We start from the raw sequence: 9975 nt of genomic DNA on the forward strand, positions 1-9975 counted from the left end.
GAAGAGGAACTCAGGGAGATGAGGCTCAGGAGGGTCTCCCTGCCTGGAATCTCCGTGTGAGGAGTGCGCAGCCAACAGATTTTGCCCAGGGACTTGCAAAATGCAGAGAGGCAGATTTCTTTTCTCTCTTTCTCTCTCTCTCTAGCCTCATACTAACCAGGAGTTCTTAGAACTTTCTTCAGTGACTTCTAGGTGTAGCTTGGCCACTTTTTCACAGAAAGGCCACTTGAGCATGATGAAACACACGTATAAGCAATTACTTTTAAAAAAATAAAAAGAATAAGCCAATGCACACAGACCTTTGACAGCAGCACAGGACGCTCAAGGGACCAGAGTCCCTACCTTGGGCAATAGTGGTAGAGGCCGGGTTCTGCCATGCAGGTCTCTAGACCTTTGGCAGTTTCCACGATTGCAAATCCAGACATGCAGAATCCTGAGGGACAACCTACTAACTGCAAAAGAGCAAAAAATCATCAGGATTCAGAGAGTGGAAATCCATTTGTACTGGAAAAGAAAGAAGTAGGCTTGCTGTGAATCCAGCAGGGAGGACAGGCATAGATAAAGGCTGGTGTATGGGTCACGGAAACTATTGTTTCTCAAGGGTCCTGCTGTCTCTGTAAAATGCTATGAGGACTGTCTCTTGGGGACCTCCTGCTTTCCTACCAGTGACACCCCCAGATTCTGCTTTGCTAGTCCCATGGATTCCTGGGGATACCCAGTTGATAAGCTACGCTGTCCTCATGACAACACTTGCTAATGGACTGAATGTTTGTGTCTTGTCCCAATTCAGATGTTGAAGCCCTGACCCTCAAGGAGTGCCATCAGGAGGTATGGGCTTTGAGAGGTGGTGAGGTCATGAGATTGGAACACTTGTGAATGAGATAAAAGCACTTCTGAGAAACGACCTGAGAGATTGTTCTGCCAGCTGTCATCCATGCAAGTCTACAACAGAAATATGGGCATTTATAGATAATGAAGCAGTCTCTTGCTAGATATCAGATCTCCCAGGATCTTGCTTTTGGACTTCTCAGTCTCTAGAACTGCAAGGAATAGTACATGTTTTGCTGTTTCAGCCACCCAGTCTGTCATCATGTGTTGCAGCAACTTGAACTGAATAAAGCAGAGCCCAAGTCCTGGTTAATCCCTGCTTCTACTCATTTCCCCTCAGAAAGAGCTTCTAATCCAGAACTGACCTCTGCTTTCCATACACGTGCTTCAGACTCCTTCTGTGAGAGCCCAGACTTTGTAAAAGACTCCTCCCTCATGGCAACCAGCATTCTGTGACTCCTGAGGACTGTCCTCCCTGACTGTATTGAGTCAATCAAACTGATTTTGATTCTGGAGTCCCAGGATCAAGGACTGCATCAGGCTCCCAGCTTCATGGGGAGTCCGCTTCTCCCTCTGACCTTCTCCCCTCTCATGCTCTCTCTCTCACTCTCTCTCTCTCTCGCTCAAATAAATAAATAAAAATCTTTTAAAAATCTGATTTTAACAGACCATAAGCTTGTTCTTGCTGGTCTTTGGAAGATTAGGCATTAGCCCTTCGGAGAAAGTTCTGAATGGCTGCTTCATGAAGGGGTGAACTGTGTCCCCAAAGTCTCTTTTTGCTGCCTTCTAATCACAGATGCTGAGACAAATCCTCCCAGGTGCTGGTTTTTCAAAGCACTTAATGCTTTGGCTTTGAAGTTCCTCACCTGACAGTTCTGCTTTAATCAGTTTGTGACAAAACAGCCAATTGGTGGTGGATGCAAAGTGCACTGATAAAGTTAAATGCCTAGAAGTAAAATGGCTATTTGTGTAACTGCAACATATTTTGCATTTAAAAAAATTTTCAAACTATTTTCCAAAGTGGTTGTATCATGATATATGCCAACAACAGTTTAGATTTTTTGTTGCTTCTCAATGTAGCTCAGACCAAGTACAATTAGCCTTTATAATTTTAGCCATTCTAATAGATACGTAAGCATGTCTCATTATGATTTTAATTTGTATTTCTTTAATGTCTAAATTTTGAGAAATTTGTCATGTGCCTCTAAGCCATCCATATACTTTTGGTGACATGTCTCTTCCATTATTTCCTTCACATGTAAAATTGGATACTCTGTTTGGTTATTAGTAAGGTTTTTTATTTTTATTCATTTTTTAATAATCAGAGTAGATATCCATTATCAGATATGTAATTTGGAAATCGCTTGTCCATCTTTACAGTTTCTCAATGGAGCTTTGATAGCTGTGTCTTTCAAGAAATATGCTACTTCTTTCCTGGTACACGGAGGTATGACTACAACATTATCAATGTTGACCTTTGCAAAGAAAATCATGGCTTAAGATATATGTAGTCTGCAGTTGTTGGGAGTGTTCACCATCCTTGCCTCTAACTCATCTCTCACTGCCCACACATTCAGATATGGGGGAATATTGATTGACAAAATATTAATTGCCAAATAACACTAGTTGGAGAATAAGAATAATGCAGGCACCTGATTATATAATATTACATAAATAAAATATGTTTTTATAAGTGCTATTAGAAGTAAATTCCTCAATACTTGAATCACACAGAATGATGGAATCCTAGATTTTTTTTTCTTGTATTTAGTAAGAAAATGATCATGCCTCAAGTATATTAAAATGGAATAGGGAAAATTAAAAATTGTTTTAAGATGATTTGCGTGTGTTGTGCGTATATGAGAGAGAAAATGAGAGAGAAAGATAAAGAGAAAGAGAAAGGGAAAGACAGAGAGGTGGCTGCAGTGAATTGATGAGTTGGAGGAGAGATTTTAAAGTTTTGTCTTTTGCTTTCTATATTTCTTTTTCCTTAGGTTCAAGAGAACAATCAGTAATATCTCAGAAGCCTGCTGGTAACATCAGCAGAAAGAATTAGAGGTTCCCAGAAAATTTAAGATGACATATAGTTTTCCTGACATAAGAAAATCATTTTTTGTCCCCAGCTATTTTCAATGATCTATACCCCACCTGTGTACTTGCCCAAGCACACTTCTTCCAAAACTTCCTGGGAGGTTCTTAAAAAGAAATGCAAAAACCTCACTCCTTAAGGATTTTGAGGGAACAAGGCAATGGGAAAACTAACAGTCACCACCAGACCAGGAAATAGCCTAAGCTATTGAGACAATAAATCAGTGGTAAAACTCCTAGTGCTATTTCAAAAGCAATCAAGGCCTTTCATTCCTTGTCCCAGAAAATGAGCCCAAGACCCCATCTAGTTTATATCTGCTCTTGAAGCCTGCAGAGTCCCTTTCCCTTGTCCAACAGTTACCTCTGCTTTATTCTAACGTTGAAGTTTCTGCCCTCGGTGGAATACAAGCTTCATTCAGGTGAACATGCAATACATATTGCACAAATACATATGTGGATGTGCATGCATCCACAACCTTATGACCAACCATACACGCGATAATAAAACTCTCCCTTCTGAGTATTCATCTTAAATACTAAATAAAAATCTCTCTCCTGTTCAAACAGTCAAGGCTTTGGAACTTATTCCCTGTGATCTCCTTGTATGTTGTAAACAAAGATTCCTTTGTTTGACAACTCCACCTGTTTCTGTGATTCACCAAAGACTGACCTCAGTTAGTTCAGTTGCTGTAATGGCTTTCACTACTCTGATTCTACCTCTGCAAGTCTCCAAATTTAACTATTTTTTCTCCCAATTCCGCATGTTCTTGGCTTTAAACTGCAACTCTGAAGAGAAGATTTGCTTGTTTAAAAAAAAATCAAGAAAAGTGAGTTGTAGTCAACATTGTTACTTTGAACTTCCTGCCCTAAGGGGCTCTCCTGTTCTTTCTCTTTGACTTCCTGGACTAAAACGACAGAAATTTGGCAGTACATCACTCCCCAATCCAGATTACTGCCAGAACAGTTTATACTCTTAGAAAAATATTAGTTTAAAAGATCACATAATTAAATACTTAAGCATGTAGTGTAATATAGTGGTTTACAAGAAATATATTTTGGTCATCTGAATATTTGGTTTTCAACCATGGCTACTGACTCACAGCTCCTAAAACTCTTGGGATTTCCTGTGATAAGGGTGAGAGAGGTGTGTTTTGTTATGTTAATGAAGTGACCTTCAGACCTCACTCAAGGCAAGGGCTGTTTGCCTGAAGGACCAACCACTTGGTGAAAGCCTTCACAACTTTTTGCCCAACGTGCCTCCCCTTCCTCCCAATACAGGATTATCTGGGGAGGGAAGAGGATCTGGAGATTAGATCAGCAAATGACAATGATTTAGTCAGTCATGACTATGTCATGAAGCCTCCACAGAAAACCTGAAAGGACTGGGTTCAGAAAGCTTTTAGTTTGTTAAATGTATGAAAAGGCAGGAAGAGTGGCAGTCTTACAGAAGGTAATAGAAGCTCTGTGCCCATTCTCCATACCTTGCCCTGTGCACTTCTTTATCTATCTATTGATTTAAATCTTCTATTATATCTTTTAATAAGCTGGCAAACATAAAGTAAGTATTTTTCTGAGTTTTGTGAGTCCCTGTAGCAAATTAAAAGAACGTAAGAAGTAGGCCACTGGGACCTCCAACCTGTAGTTGCTCAGTCACAAGCACAGGTAATAACCTGGGGCCTACAGTGAGACTGGCATCTGAGGTGGGGTTGGAGATAGTCTTGGAGGACTGATCCCTTAACTGATGAAATCTTACACTATGTTCAGGTAGATAGTGTCAGAATTTAGTTGAATTCTTGGAGATCCTGCTGTTGTCTAAAAATTATTTGGCATTGTTGGTATGATGTCCTAAAGCCCAAAAAGATATAGCTACCTCAAAATAAGAATACGGTTGACAGCTTATATATAATAAGTGAGTATTTCAGGGATTTAAAATATACCCAATAAATAATGTAAGGAAATAAGGAAAGACTTTGAAATAAAAACAAGAATAAGAACCTAGTGGTACTAATAGATTAAATATATGTAATCTAGTTGAATTAAGAATACAATGGATAGAATACGTAATGGATTCAATAGAGATAAGAAGTCAGTTAAGGATATAGTCATCTGGATACCAGCAAAGCATTAAAATTATCAATATAAAAGAGGTGTAAGATGTAGGTGATGTGTGTGGATCAAAAGCTAGAGAAGAAATTAGATTTCCTTACTACTCATAGCCTGTTGACAAGTCCTTGAAGCTCCTCTGGGGACTCAGCTGCTTCCATGTGGACACATCCACTCAGGGCAAAAAGCATTCTTAGTCCACCCCCCAGGATACTGAAAATCTACTTTCACATGTAAAAATTACTTTGGAACCTTCTTTATCTCTACTCCCCACCCCTGCCCTCAAGATATACATTGGCAATCATCTCCCAAGCATATACCCACTGATATACATCAGAAGAGTCTCTTCCCTGAGTTTTTACTAAATAGTAAGAAATGACCTTTCCCTAACAATAGCTAGCCCCCTCGAGGTCCTGGAAACCTTGTTTATAAAATACCTTGGAGGCTTGTGCTATCCCTAACCTCCTCCCAAATTGAAAGTATATAATCAGCCACTCTTCATGATCCTCTCTCTCTACTCCAAATAAATAAATAAATATTTTTAAATAAAATAAAATAAATGACTTTTTTTAAATGAAAGAAGAAAAAGGAAAGAAATATTTGAATATTAATGTACATCTATTTCTCAAGCATAAAATAGTCAAGACACTGGATTAAAACTTATATACAAGAAAAGAAAGAAAATATTCATAACTATAGTTGACTCTATGAATCCCAAACTAGGACATACATACCAAAGACACATAAAAAAAATCACAAGTGTTAGAGAGAAAAAAAATAATTCATTAATAAAGAAACAAGAATCAGACTGACAGAAATTTTTTAAATAACATCAGATATAAAAAAGAATGAAGTAATAGCTTTATTATCTTGAAAAAAAATCGCAAATGGAAACATTTAGATCCTTATAAAATGTCATTGGCATAGGAAGGCATAATAAAAAAAAATTTTCAGGAATACAGACCACAGATAATTTGCCTTAATTTGTGTAGGCAGCACTTAAATACTAATATTATTTTAACAGTTAAAATATACTCTATGACCTTTGAGGTTGGGGAAAAGAGGATGACCAAGTCATCTTGAAATAATTCAGTTTTATGAAAAAAGTAAAAAGATAAAAAAAAGACTTGTAGAAAAGAGAGATAAAACATATGCATAATAAAAATAAATAAATAAATAAACAGCTGGAGTGCCTGGGTGACTTAGTCGGTTCAAGTGTCTGCCTTCAGCTCAGGTGATGATCCCAGGGTCCTGGTATTGAGCCCTGCATCAGGCTCCCTGCTCAGTGGAGAGTCTGCTTCTCCCTCCCATTGAGAAAAAAAATTTGACTTATTTATTTGAGAGAGATAATCTTTAAATTTTACTTATTTATTTGAGAGAGAGTGAGAAAAGAAAAACATGCACACAGCAGAGGGAATAACAGAGGGAGAGGGAGAAGCACGCCACTGAGCAGGGAACCCCCTGCGGGGCTCTATCCCAGGACCCGGGTATTATGACCTGAGCTATAGGTAGACACTTAACTCAGATACCCCAATAAATACAATCTTTTAAAAAAAATTAATAATAAAAATAAATAATATTTCAGATAGTATGATTTTTTTACTGTCATACTTGGTATAAAAACAGGATGACATACTTGTCTAATTATAGCAAAAGACTTTGATAAGTTTAGATGCAGTAGTACATAAAAAATTTAACTTCTTTCATTAACTGATAATTTAATTAGATTAAATTAAGAGACATCAAAATTTAGAGAATCTAATAGTCCTGATCTATTAATAAATGTAGCCATCCTGACCCCAAAACAAGAGTCTTCAGTAAGTATATAAGCATAAGTTGAACATTTACACAAACAGGCCATTATTTAGGCCAGAAGTATATGCCAATAAATTCCTAGAGTTAAATATCAGGCTATATTTTCCAAGAATAAGGCGATAAAATTAGAAAACAATGACCAAAATATTAAATTCATATAATTGGAAGTTAACTTCATACCTAAAAAGAAATAATACAGCTAATTCAGAAATTTTTAGAATTACAGTACTTTGGTAATATCAACTCTCAAAATGAGTGACGGACAGGTGGGGCTAGCAAGAGACTCGTGGGAGGATTAAATCATGGGCCCCTGTATCTCAGGTGCAGTAGAAGCAGTGGATTTGGAATTTCAGTTTTTCCACAATGTTCCACCACAAGCTGGTTAGAACTGTGCAAAAGCAGGAAGGGAAGCCCCAGTAAAGTGGACTGGGGATGCCAGAAGGGGAGGCTGGAAGGGGGCGCCTGGTGCTCAGTGCCCATTACAGACATTTACACCTGCATCCAAGATAGCAAGATACCCGGGAGGCCCCTGAACCAAGAAAGTGACAGCCCTGCAACAATGATGACAGACAGGGAGGGGTACACACGGAGATGGGGAGGCACTGTGCTCAGGGAAGTACCCACACTGGGAAAATACCTACTCTCCCCAAAACCGGCTACAGAGTCCTCACTCTGGCTCCAGAATTTCCGGACTCAGCACAAGCCTGGAGTGGGTGTGGACACAGGAAGGACCCCGCAGGGCTGAGTTGGGGAGAGCACAAGCACCGAAGCAGGCGGACGCTCCCTGACTGCAGACCATCTGAGGAGCCCCAGGAACGGAATCCGCGAGCACACAAACACAGACGAGGACCGAGGAGCACCCGAGCCCAGAAAGGGGGGACCCCACAGCCCCGCGCACAGCACAGCAGGAGGCCACGTCTCCTCACACAAAACGACGGAAGCCCCAGTGTCTACACAGGGCGCCCATTCTCTGTGGGGTCCTGAGACCACGAACCCCTTGACAGTCCACTCAGGGACTTCTCCTCACCTCCTCCAGCGTCTGGTCCTTAGGAGGTTGGACTGCTGGCAGTGTGGTCGCGTCCTCCACAACGGGTCCGGTCAGTGTGGATGCAGAGCCACACCCTCCTCAGCTTGTCCTGTCAGGGTGGGAGGCGCCCCACATTCTCCAGAAGTCTCCACAGTGCATTCTGAAAAGGCAGGGCTCAGGTCCCAGCTGTGGCTGTGCAGCCTGGGCTCAGGGCGGGAGCTGGGGTCTGGCGCCCTCTGCAGGCGGTGGAAGGCAGTGCAGGACTGTGGAAGCTCACCCTTCAGTGGAAGGTCCTGCTCCCTCCTGGGGTCCAGTTTACACCATTTCATTCCGGAACTTCAAGCTGCATGGAGCCCAATACCCCCCAACTTCCCCCCAAATAGCTAAGGAACAATGAATTGGAAACAATGTGGAATTACAACAGTCCTTGACCCAAACAGTGTCACTGAACATGGCCCTGATGCAGACCCACACTCTGACCTCAACTTGGTCTCAAGACTGGACCCTACCCTAATCCAAGACCCTAACCCTAGCCCCCGACCCAAACAATGTTCACAAGAATCAAGAGGTAGAAACGGCAAATATCCATCAATGGCAAGTGCATAAGCAAAGTGTGGTGAAGGGTTTGAATTTGGGTTCAGGTTCAGGTTTTAGTCAGAGTTCTAATCAGGCTTTGGGTTTAGTGTTACGGTGATGATTTAGAGTGAAGGACAAGGGAACAGAGTTATAGTTTAGGGATTTAAGTTTATGATTTAGGCTTTAAGACTCAGGGCTTATGGGATAAAGTTCAAGGTCAAATTTGGGGTTTGACTTCATGCTGAGATTTGGGTTCAGGTTTCATGTCTTGGAGGTCTGGTTTAGGGTTTGGGTTCGTGGTTCAGGGCTTGGATCCAGGGCTCAGGTACAGGCTTTGGGTTCCATTCCAGGTTTGGGATTTAGGGTTCTAGTTTGGGCTTTAAGGTCAGCTTAGGTTTCAGCGTTGGTAGGGGTTAAGGTTAGGTTTAGGGATGACACATTTTCTTCACTTGTCATCATGGACAAAAAAATTCTATCTGAAGTTTCTAAGTCAGAAATGTATTTCCTCTGGGGGTGCCAGGGTGGCTCCGTGTGTTAAGCCTCTGCCTTGGGATCAGGTCATGATCTCAGGGTCCTGGGATCGAGCCCTTCATCAGGCTCTCTGCTTGGCGGGGAGCCTGCTTCCACATCTTTCTCTCTGCCTGCCTCTCTGCCTACTTGTGATCTCTGTCTGTCAAATAAATAGAATTAGTAAAAGCTATTATATGATCTTTTACAAACCATTTCCTATCTTTGCATTCTCATGTGCCAAGACAGACAGGGATTATTTAAAACCCTGAAGAGAGTGCTCTTGCTTTTAAATTGCCTGTAACCTTCGTGTAATAGATTTATGATTGATGATAGATTTAGTTAAAATATAACTATTTAAAATATTTACTCTCAGTAAACGATTTCAACCTATGCTCATTTAAGTAACTTGGTGCATAATCTCTTTTCTATTAAACCATAGTGCAAGGACCAATGCCGCGTTCCCGAGAGAACCCCAAGCTATTTTTCTAGAATGGCCATATGCAAATATATCAGGCGTCCTGTTTTCACTCCCTTTGTGGAGCACCTACCCTGGAGGTCATGTAATAACCAATGACCAAAAAAACAAACAAAAAACCCAAACATCCAGGTCGAAGTGCCATCCCTGCCTGGAGTGGAGGAGACTGCTCAGACAGATCCCAGGCAGGCATCTCAGCCCAGGCCTGTGCTGGAGAAGCTGGTTCCTGGCTTTGGGCGCAATCTGGAAGCCAGCAAACTGACCCAAGAGTGCAGCTGGTGTTTAGGACTGAGGATATTTTCGGAGCCAGGCTGCCCGTGGACACCGGCTCAGGGAGCCATGCTAGGAGTCTGCCCAGCGCAGGCGCTGGCAATGGGGCAGCATGCTAGGGCATAGCCCTGCACCCCACCCAGGGCTCAGGCCTCAGGAGTGAGGGGGCGAGGCCGGCGCAGAGATGGGTCTTTGCTAATTTCCAAAGCTGGAAGTGAGCTCTCAGAGGACTCAGGAGGGAGGGGGGCGGGGGCGGGGCGGGGGCGTGGCGGGGGCGGCCAGG

The sequence above is a fragment of the Mustela nivalis genome, assembly GCF_964662115.1.
Source record: "Mustela nivalis genome assembly, contig: HAP1_SCAFFOLD_1388, whole genome shotgun sequence".
Classification (NCBI taxonomy): domain Eukaryota; kingdom Metazoa; phylum Chordata; class Mammalia; order Carnivora; family Mustelidae; genus Mustela; species Mustela nivalis.